The following is a 12,646-nucleotide window of genomic DNA, read 5'->3' on the forward strand; positions in this document are numbered from 1 at the left end:
CTGTTACTGCTGGATCAGACCGGTTACAAAGAGAAGGACATATCGAAAAAATGTCTAGTTGTTCTGACAAAAATTTCATTTTGACTCTGGTGATTACAGTAAAACAGATCAATCAATAGTTTTAGCACTAGATTCCAAAGTCCTCAAAAATCAATTCACAAAAACGAATATTGAATGCCTAACATAGACATTATAAAAAACTCAATTACACCACATCTCACAAATACACAAAGCTGTCAACAAGCATAATTTTCAACCATAGATCTCAACTATGCATACAGTCAATTACACTTACACAAAGACACTGCTGAGCATTGTAAATTCATTATCTTTTGAGAAGAATCAACAGGTACATATAGTTTGAAAACTGGATTCTACGGCCTCAACGATATGTCAGCTGAACTTCAAAGAGCAATGGGTTATACACTTATAGGTCTTTAAAACCCATTTTGGTTGTAGGACGACTTCATAGCAGTTAGTACCGGATCAGAATCCGATAACATTAATTATGTTATCAAATGCCTCAAAAAGTTAAATGAAGATAACTTGCGCATCAATCAACAAAAATGTCACTTTGCTAAAACAGAAAATGAATGGCATGATTATAAATGTACTCAAACAGGTACTTCGCCACACGAAAGCAAAACTGCTGCCATTTTAGCAATTCCAATACTAACTACACTTAACCGTTTAGGATCAGTACAATATATTAGAAATTTAAAACCATAACTAGCTCTACTTTGTCAACCCTTAGACCATTATTGAAAAAATCCGCAAAGTAAGTTTGGTCTGAGTCACATACCAAACACTCAATATAATCAAAGATAAATTAGCACAAATAAATGAAAATTGCCACTATAATTCCAAACTAGATGTTAGAGTAAAATGCGAAGCTGAGCGTGCCGGACTTTGTGCAGCACTCGAAAAAAACTACAGAGGGGTGGAAACCCAATGCATTCGCATCGCATTTTCTCAATCCCACGTCAGAACGATATAGCGTAAATGAATTGGAATTTTTAGCAGTTGAATGGTCATTTGACTATTTCAAATATTACCTTTATGGTAATGATTTTACTGTAATTAATGATCATAGAGCTCTTCTATCAATAACTAATGAACATTGTTTGAAAAAATCTGGGAACAGTTGACTTACCCGATGAATTGATTGACTACTTCGTTACAATTTTGCCATAGAACAAAAGCCAGGAGCAGAAAGTGGCCTTGTAGACCACATCTCGAGAAATCTTTTTGCAGAAAAAATTTCATGATACGGCGAGCATTTTGTGGTGGCTACTGTTTTCAAAATCCGAGATTCCTTCGAACAACTTATTGAACGTAGATCATTAGAGTTACAGAAAAAAAAGCATTTTGAAACAAAAGTCACCAATTCGAAATTAACCATGCCTTTCGCAAGTTAAACAACCATTTTAGGCAGCAGAAAATTACAATTAAAGAATCAGCACATTGCATCGCATTTGCAACCTTCTAATACTTCACCGTCAATTGCTTCGCAATGTACACTATCACATTAGCTCAATAATATCATTTTAAAAACGTAAATCGCGTCGCAAATGCCCCCCATGCATTCAAAACCACCATTTGCACTAAATACCTTGTCATTAAACAGATCAAATTCCGTTAACAAATTTGCTGCAGAAAAAAATTTCATCATACGGTGAGCATTTTGTGGTGGCTACTGTTTTCAAAATCCGAGATTCCTTCGAACAACTTATTGAACGTAGATCATTAGCGTTACAGAAAAAAAAGCATTTTGAAACAAAAGTCAACTATTCAAAATTAACCATGCCTTTCGCAAATTAAACAACCATTTAAAGCAGCAGAAAATTACAATTAAAGAATCAACAAATTGCATCTCATTTCAACATTCCAATACTTCACCGTCAATTGCTTCGCAATTTAAACTGTCACATAAGCTCAATAATATCATTTTAAAAACGTAAATCGCGTCGCAAATGCCCCCCATGCATTCAAAACCACCATTTGCACTAACTAACCTGTCATTAAATAGATCAAATTCCCATAATAAATTCGATGCAAATGTTTGGCAAATGTCAGACAATAAAGAACGTAACCGATCTGACCCAAAAAGTCCCATATTTGATACAAAATCAGCAAATCATCATAAAATTTCTTAATTAAGCGCGAAACTCAAAAATTCTATCAAGATATACAAAGCATCCAGAAATGCTTCGCTTTCTGTCAATAACTTTTTTGCAACTAAACTCACTGATATCAATTCAATTGCCTCTACTTCCAAAAAGTCTCAAAAAAAAAATCTTCCAAAACATCACCAACAAAAACCCGAGAAACCTTCTCAGATAAATTCAGAAAAAAACGACACCAGACACCAATAATTCATCCACAACGGAAACGATACCTTCTACCAGTGCACTAGACACATGAGATGATCGCAGACTGTCCAAAACGATCAACAGAGTTTTCGACAAAGGAAACTTTTGACCATTCTGACGGAGAAGGACGCAATCTTAAAGGAAGTGCGGGATTGTGTCTTAGAAAACAATGAGGAGAGACTGAAGGACATCAGTCCTTACAAAAACTCATACTGGCGAGATTGGGTGCTTGTGTCTCGATGAGCGTATATTAATCCCCAAAGCAATAAAAGACGCCGTTTTAGAAGACAGCGCTTCAACACATCCGGGGGCTTTGCGATGCTATCACTCGTAAAGAATATGTGGTGGTCATATAATCATCGCGATACATTAACAAAAATTAGTGAGTTTCAAAACTTGCAAAGACATCGGTAAGAACTTAAAATCAGTGATTCCGCAGGGCAAGTTTTCACCAGGCCCTAATTGAGCCGAACTAAATGTCGATTTACAACTAGATTTTTGCTGCCCATTATTAACGAAAAGCCATTAGAACAAAGTTTCATAACAGGCCTTGATAGATCTTCGAGATATCCTAAAAAAATTAATAATGCTTCCAGTCCAAATATCCTGTAATTAAATCCTTAAATACATATATATATATATATATATATATACATATGTATATATATATATATATATATATATATATATATATATATATATATATATATATTGAACCAACAAATGCCCCTGCACAAAGCTCTAGAGAAATAGGCCATGTCAAACGCCTCATTCAATTTGGAAAATGACAATTATGGTGTATGAAATAATACTTAGATAAAAATATAATTTACAACATGTAAAATAAGTAATATTTCACAACAAAAGAATAACCAAACAGAAAAACGATTAATTTTACACCATTTGAGGCACTTTTGGCAGAAATTGTACTAAAACAGCATGCAATATAGCAACTAAATCAAATAGTAAAAAAATTTAATTATAACCAAAATAAATAAATATTGTTTAGACGAAGATACAATTCCAGGCCGCACAAATTTGACCGTTGAACAGTGGGCAGACACAGACATGTGTTCCGATGTGGCGATCAAAAACGTAATTTGCGCGGCGAATGCTCGAGCTTATCAACAACAACAATGTGCAAGATAAAGAAAACAGACTCATGTGGTCAGACAATATTTTGCGACCCATCCCACGTACTGAAAAAAGCGTACAGTTTAAACCAGCCCAAAATATCCACGCCGCCCATAGACAAAAAAATTTGGATTTATTGTATGAGGCTTTAGCACCTTGTAGTACCGTGGGCAAACTGAGCCCATTAACAAGTTTAACTAGGAAACCTGAGGGTGCGAAGTTCGGACATAGCCAAATTTGGAACAACGCAAGAAAGAGACACAGACCTGGCTCATTACGCAGACAGAAGGCCGCCTAACGTCAACAAGAAAAACATTTGAGCAGAAGATTCAAAACAACAAAAAAAACCTCCTCAGAAGCGATCTTGGTAGTGAGAAAATTAAACGCTCTAAAAAACAGCCCCACAATGTTAGTGGGGTCTCTTCGGCTCGTTCTTGCATTTCAACAGCTAGTTACGTTGCAAAAGCTCTCAAAATGCTTATCCTAAACGCAATTCGAAACATGATGAAGCATTCAAGAATAGACCTGATCTCTTGAAAATACTTCACTTTAGCCGATTTCAACTAATTGCACCTCCACCGACTCAACCATCCTCGTTAGGTCCATCCGCGCCGCAATTAACCGATTTTTCGAGAAAAAGAGACGTACTCCGCAAAACAGTGACACATTTGACTCGGAATCTTCTTCAGATAGAAGAAGTAACAGGCAAATGAAGAAACAACGAAAAGTGATAAAACAACAAACGCGAATGATAACCCAGGATATTCAACATACACATGTGTTGAAGAACGACTGAAAAACCTGTCTCAGACACGGCACTCAATGGAACGGTATCACCGAGAAACCCAAATGAAAGTTGGACAGTTGATCCAAATCCCAATATTTCTACAGGAAGGGAAACAACCGTATTGGATTCGGAACAACAACAATCAGATAATTCAGACTAAATCTCTGTTGAAACTCGGCAAACTCTATAGTAATGTTTAATAAAATAGTTTTTTATTACTTATTAACCGGCGAATAAGTATTAATATTCTGATTATATTTTTATTTTACTTCTCATCACAGGGGGATTGTCATAATGACTGGATATTTTTTCCAAGATATCATTTACCGTAATTAATTTAAATTCGTTTTCTTTATTTTCAGGGGCAGTAATTTAGTTCAATTTTCCATCATATTTAATTCATTAATCATCACTGTTGCAACTTCCAGTTTGTTCATGTTCTAGAGAACGTCTTCATGTTCTAGAAACTGTCTGTTCTCAATATAAGCTAAATTCAACTTCCTCTTTTCACAGCGTGATCACCTTATGATTAATTTAATTTCCTTTCTGATCTAATTTGTACATTTTCACTTCATAGTTTCAATTGTGCTCCTCAAAATCAGTTGCAATATAAAATTATCAATTTGCTTTTCAAAAGTAATCGCTGGAAGCTAACTAGCCATTCGCATCGCGATTTCCCAATTTTAAAAATAAATTTCAAAAACAATTTAAGTAAAGTGGCAATCGCACGGCAATTGCCCAATTTGACTAAGTAATGACCAAAACATGGCACAATTGACCACGGATAGTTTTCAGCAGTACAACAAACTCAACCAAAGTGTTGTGATGCCAGCTACTATGCATCTGAATAGTTGGTATAAAATCCCCGATCATGATGCCTCAACGATGAGGCGATGAATTTTTGTCCCAATAACATGAGAATTCACTCACCAGCTTTCTCTATTTTAGAACCTTAAGAAACATTTTGAAAACTTTTTTCTTTAGTACATTTTTGAGTTGACACCACCTCTATTAGAGGCAAGTAGAAGCTTTTGTTGACAGCTAACAGATTCGTACACTTTTCACCACAATGGGCTCAGATAAATACCCATCCGCAGTTTGGTCGTTTGCAGTCAAACACCTACAGGGATGGATCGGAGATTTATTATATTCTATGCAAACTTTTGAAAGTAAAAAAGCACCATCGTAGTAAGCGCAACTTGATTGGTAACCGGTAAACTGCTGCAGAATTCAAACTTATGCTAGAGGTTTGAGCTTATCAGCTATATCAGCAGCAATCTTCCGAGAACATTGAGAAGTTAAATGAATTGTGAGAACGCCCAAATAGAAACCGAGCATAAGCATGCTTCAAACTGATTCCAATGTACGTATCTCAGTTAAATAATCTATTAAGTGGCTTCCAAGTCATTATAATGTAAAATATGTCCCTTTTAGTTGGACAAAACACGAGTTTTGACAAAAACACGAAAGTTAAAATAATAATAATGAAAGCCCGTCATGTTACGCATCTACTCAATTATGCCGGTCGACGAGATTTTTTCAATAAGTTGCTTTGATTGTAGATTGATTGAAAGTTTTCGATTGCTCTACTGTATAACAGTGTTTAATTTTCTCGGCGAACTTCTTCTGTTTAGTTGCAACAAACTAGTCAGCCAGATTTTGGTCACTTGTAAAACAATTCTATTTGTACTTCTTTACTTTTTTAAGTTAGACTACCAACTGCGGTTAAATCAGTGCGTTTTTCAAGCTTGCATTTGATGTTTCTGAGAATTTAGAGACAGCCTTCACCCTTTGATGTCAATTGTCCCAAAACTTTACTTTAGTCGGGGGTTTAAAATTTTGATATAATTATCTTCTAACTCTTTCAATCTTCTTCAACTTCAAATGCAACTTGACTGGTTACTAATAAAGTTTTGTGCAGCTCAGTTTTGTTAATTATCAGCTTATTCATCAACAGCAGCAATTTTCCAAGAACTTTGAGAAGATAAATGATATGTGAGAATGCCCAAATGGGTACTCAACATAAGCATGCATCAAAATTATTAGTTAGTATCTTTATTGTTAGAATCTCAATTTAGCCGTCTATGAAGTGATTTTCAAGTCATTATCATGTACAATGTGTCCCTATTGGGGTAAAACTAGAGTTGACGAACGTTTTTTGTTAAATAACTCGGTTTGCTCGTAGACTGATTGATTGAAAGTTTTTGATTGCTCTATTATATAGCAGTGTTCAATCTTTTTCAACAACTTCTTCCATTTAAATGCTTCAAAAGGTGGTCACCTAATGGTTGGACCTAAACTCATAGCTTACAGACATAGCTTTATAGCTCACAAATAGCTCATTACAGATATAGAGTTTTCACACGTTGCTTACAAACATTGTTCACACTGATGGCAATATTCAAAAAACTTTATGATAGACTGTTGCCAAGGTACCGGCAATGCGCTACACAGCCGGTTGTTAAATGCAAAAATCAAATTTCAAATTTCTAGAAAAAAAATAGTCCCATGAGATCCCACTGTTGAATTGTTGATCTTAGTTCCTAAAAACCGAATTAGAAATAACTCTTCTATTGTAAAAACTAAAGTTGACTATGTTCTTAGTGATAATTTTTGGAAAGCGTTCTAGCTACGCAGATTAGGCATGGAAGTCATAACAGCACCCATTTGTTTCATTTGGTAAGATTACTGTCATTCTTTACATTATTATGAAGTTTTCCACCACATTTCAACCAGTCTGCCAAATTTCGAACGTTAGATTGTTAGCATAAAAAACGCTCCGATAAATTTTTTCGCTGCTACAAAAAACTTTCTTCAAGAAAAAAAGAGCTGGTGGTGTTCAAAATTTGCATCAATACAAATGCATATAGCTAAATTTTTTTATGTGATGAACGCCCATCCGCAATTCGGTTGTTTGCAGTTAAAAATGCACTTGGATGGACAGAAGATCTAATATTTTTTCTGCAAAAATTTCAAAGTAAAAAACACCCTCCTAGCAAGTGCAACCTGACTGGTTACTTATTAATCTTTGCCGAGCTTGACCTTAATTTAGAAATTTGAGCCTATTCGTCAACAGCTATAACAGCAGTAATCTTTGGAGCAATTTGGGAAGATAAATGAAATGGGCGAACGCCCAAATAGACACTGAGCATAAGCATGCATCAACAAAATTCTTCCCTTGTACGTATCTCAATTCAGTCATATGTGAAATGTTTTTGAGTCATTAAGATGTACAATATGTACATTTTTGGAAAAAAACTTGAGATCTGGCAAAAACATGAAGTATTGGTTGACTTAAATTTAGCAATTTGCTTTTCAAACGTAATCGCAGAAAGCTAACTAGCCATTCGTATCGCAAATTCCCAATCCTGAAAATAAATTTCAAAACCAATTTTAGTAAAGTGGCAATCGCACCGCAATTGCCCAATTTGACTAAGTAATAACCAAAACATGGCACAATTGACCACGGATAGTTTTCAGCAGTACAACAAACTCAACCAAAGTGTTGTGATGCCAGCTACTATGCATCTGAATAGTTGGTATAAAATCCCCGAACATGATGCCTCAACGATGAGGCGATGAATTTTTGTCCCAATAACATGAGAATTCACTCACCAGCTTTCTATATTTTAGAACCTTCAGCAACATTTCGAAGACTTTTTCTCTAGTGTGAGATAGTATGACTTAGTATGGATAGGGCTATCGATTTGGGGTTCCAAATCCGTTTAATTTTAGTTATTTTAATCTAGTTAAATTGGATTATCTTTTAGTTCTAATTTCATTGTCAATTTCCTGTTTGGAGATCAAATCTTCATATTTCTTGTTTATTCAATTTGCTTACATATTCTAACGGAAATCAATGTCTGTTCATGTAGTCTTGTGATTTGAGTTGCCGCTTTTGGAAACATTTAGATGTGATCGAATTGTTGATCATATTCAGTTAATTTTAATTTCATCATTCTTCTCAATTCTGAATTCAAAGTTAGTTGCATCTCTTTTTATGCGAATTTCGCCTCGCGAATCACCCAATCGTAGCGTGATAATTTTAGCCTTATTTCGCTAAGCGAAATACTCGTTCCTAAAGCAGAGCTAATTTGGTGTCGCCAATAGTACATAAAATTGGAACCTAGAAAGACGGATTCTCGAACTACAAAATTAATAGCGATTTCGCTCCGCGGATTAACTAATAATTTTGAACAACAAATCCAGTAAATTGGCACCGCTGATTTCATCCGCAATACAGTAATGAAATCTGTATGACCTCTAGATATATTTTTGAGTTGACACCACCTCTATTAGAAGCAAGTAGAAGCATTTGTTGACAGCTAACAGACTCGTCCACTAGTCACCACAATAGGCTCAGATAGATAGATACCCATCCACAATTTGGTCGTTTGTAAGCAAACTTTTGAAAGTAAAAAAACACCATCGTAGCAAGTGCAACTTGACTGGTTACTGATAAACCGGTGAGGAGTTCAAACTTTTTTTAGAGGTTTGAGCTTAATCAGCTATATCAGCAGCAATCTTCCGAGAACATTGAGAAATTAAATGAATTGTGAGAACGCCCAAATAGAAACCGTGCATAAGCATGCTTCAAATTGATTCCAATGTACGTATCTCAGTTAAGTTATCTATTAAGTGGCTTCCAAGTCATTATAATGTACAATATGTCCCTTTTATTGGGACAAAACTCGAGTTTTGACAAAAAAGAGAGTGAAGTTGATAATTATGAACGCCGGTCATCTTACGCTTACTCAAGTATGCTGGTCGACGAGTTTTTTAAAATAATTCGCTTTGAACGCAGCTTGATTGAAAGTGTTTGATTGCTCTATTGTATAACTGTGCTTAATTTTCTCAGCGAACTTCTTTCTTTTATTTGCAACAAAGATGGTCAGCCAATTTTTGGTCCCAAACTTGTAAAACATTCTCTATTTGTACTTCTTTACTTTTTTAATTTAGACTACCAACTGCGGTTAAATCAGTTTGTTTTTCAAGCGTGCATTTATTGTTTTTGAGTTTTTACAGATAGTTTTCACCCACTGATGTCAAAATTCCGAACACTTCACTATAGACGGGGGGTTTAAAATTTTAGATCTAATTATATTCTAACATAGTCTGTCTTTTCTAACTTCAAATGCAACTTGACTGGTTACTAATTAACTTTTGTGAAGCTCAAACTTAATTTGAATTATCAGCTTATTCATCAACAACTGCATCAGCAGCAACCTTCCAAGAACTTTGAGAAGATAAATCAAATGTGAGAATGCTCAAATAGGTACTCAACTTAAGCATGCATTAAAATTATTCCATTGTTAGTATCTCAATTTAGCCTTCTATGAAGTGGCTTCCAAGTCATTATCATGTACAGTGTGCCCTATTGGGGTAAAACTCGAGTTTTGGCAAAAAAAGAAGTAACTTGGTAACTGAGAAGTAACTGAAGTTTTTTTCAAGTAACTTGGTTTGCCCGTAGACTGATTGATTGAACATCTTTGATTGATCTATTAGATAGCAGTGTTCAACCTTTTTCAACGAAATTCTTCCATTTAGTTGCTACAAAAGATTGTGACCCAATGGTTGGGCCCAAACTCGTTAACTATGATCTATTTTTTCTTTACTTTTTTAAATTTATGCTACCAACTGCGGACAAACCTGTGCGTTTCTCAAGCGTGCATTTATTTTTTCCGAGTTTCCAGACATATCTGACACCCATTGTTCACCCTGATACCAATATTCACAAAATTTTAGGATAGACTGTCGCCAAGGTACCGGCAGTGAGCTACAAAGCCGGTTGTTAACTGCGGAAATCAAATGTCAAATTTCTAAAGAGAAGAAAAATGGTCCCATGGAATCCCACCGTTGAAATGTTGATCATAGTTCCCAAAAATTGAAATAGAAATAACTCTTCTCTTGTAAAAACTAAAGTTGACTATGTTCGCAGTGACAATTTTTGGAAAGGATTCTAGCTACTCACAGTAGTCATCAGAGTCATAACAGCACTCAATTGTTATTAATTTGGTAAAATTACTGTCATTCTTTATCTTATTATGCAGTTCTCCGCCAGATCTCAACAAGTCTGCCAAATTTTTGAACAATAGATTGTTAGCATATAAAATGCTTCGATAACTTCTTTCGCTGCTACAAGTAAAAATGTGCTGGCGGTGTTCAAAATTTTAGTCAATACAAATGCATATAGCTAAATTTCTTTCGCTGCTACAAGTAAAAATGTGCTGGCGGTGTTCAAATTTTGAATCAATACAAATGCATATAGCTAAAATAAACTCTCCTAGCAAGTGCAACCTGACTGGTTACTGATATACCATCGCCGAGCTCAACCCTTATTTAGACGTTTGAGCCTTTTCGTCAACAGCTCAATCAGCAGCAATCTTTTGAGCAATTTGAGAAGATAAATGAAATGTGCGAAATCCCAAATAGATGCTGAGCATAATCATGCATCAGAATTCCTCCATTAAACGTATCTCAATTCAGTCATATGTGAAGTTAATTTTGAGTCATTAAGATGTACAATATGTGGCTTTTTGGAAAAAAACTTGAGATCTGGCAAAAACATGAAGTATTGGTTGACTTAAATTTAGCAATTTGCTTTTCAAACGTAATCGCAGAAAGCTAACTAGCGATTCGTATCGCGAATTCCCAATCCTGAAAGTAAATTTCAGTTTAGTCGTTTATGAAGTTGTTTTCTACACATTATCATGTACAATATGTGCTTTTTTAGAATATAATTTGAATTCTGGCAAAAATATGAAGTCCTGGTTGATAATGATGAACGCCGGTCGTGTTACGCATCTACTCAATTGAGCCGGCCCTTGAGATTTTTTTTAAAGAACTCGGTTGACCCTTAGGTTGCTTGAACGTGTTTAATTGCTGTATTGTTTTGTTCACACACTGGCTTGGCAGTGCTCTTGCAGAAAATCTGACAAAGAACTTTTTGGTTGGGTGTTTTTTTATATCTTGTGATTTCAGAAAAAGAACTTTAGAGCAACAAATTATATGTCAGCAGGAAAGGCGAGGGCACAAAATTAAGTACCCATAAATTAACGTTAGGTATAGTCCTATTTTTATTCAATTTCCAAAAATTTTCCTAAATAACAGAGCGGAAACAAAACAGCTGTCAATTTATCTTAATTACCCCAAGGGCAATGCATCCTATTGTGATAGTTCAACAACCGCTCTAATGCATTTCTAGTTATTCCCGTCTATTTAACCAAATAAATGAAGAAACTTTACTTTGAAGCATTTTCTAATACACTTCACACGCACACAATTTTAACAATTTTAATTTTCCTTTGTTCTTTTAAAAAAAAAGTGCACTTATTGTTCAATTTTCATTGAAAATCAGTCAGTTTTTAACAGAGTTTTAATAATTTTCTGCTGATATAAGTAAATTTAGCCAATATTAACAACTTTTTCTCAAAAATGCCGAACTAAGGCCAAATATACCCAACTATAACCGAAATGCACAATTTTCAAAAGAATAACAAATTTGTTCCGAAAAACTCAAATACTGTTAAAAAAATACCCAATTCTTGCCCTAAATTACTAAATTCTTGAAAAAAAACACCCACGTCTTGGCGTCTTGGCAATAATACACAATTACTGCCAAAAATAACCAATTGGTGGCAAAAAACACCGACCTCTTGCCAAAATATAACCAAATCTTGGCAGTTTGTCAATTTGATCGTTTGCAGTCAACAACCCACGCGGATGGATAATGGATTTAATATTTCTTTGGTAAAAATTTCAATGTAAAAGAACACCCTAGTAGCAAGTGCAACTTGACTGGTTACTGATAAACTTTCGCGTAATTCGGCCTCAATTTAGAAGTTTGAGCATATTCATCAACAGCTATATCGGCAGCAATCTTCCGAGCAATTTGGAGCATACGCATGAATCAAAATTATTCCATTGTGCGTATCTCAATTTAGCCATCTATGAAATTTTTCCCAAGTCATCATCACGGATAATATGTCTTTTTCATTGGGATGCATTTCGAATTTGGTAAAAACACGAAACTGTGGTTGATAGTGATCAACGACGGTATGGTTACACATCTACTCAATTATACAATTCGTCTTTTTTTGCACACAAATCGGAAACCAGATTGATTGAATGTGTTTAATGGCTCTATTTTGAAGTTCAAACACTGGCTTGGCAGTGCTCTTGCAAAGAATCAGACTAGGAACTCTTTGGTTGTTCAGATTTATATCTTGCCATTTCAGAAAAAAAATATATAGCAACAAATTATATGTCGTCAAGAAAGGGGAGGGGATAAAGTTATGTACCTTTTTATTAACACTAGGTATAGCCTATTTTCATCCAATTTCCAAAGGTGCAC

Source organism: Convolutriloba macropyga, chromosome 11, assembly GCF_964194025.1.
Source record: "Convolutriloba macropyga chromosome 11, txConMacr16.3, whole genome shotgun sequence".
Taxonomy (NCBI): domain Eukaryota; kingdom Metazoa; phylum Xenacoelomorpha; order Acoela; family Convolutidae; genus Convolutriloba; species Convolutriloba macropyga.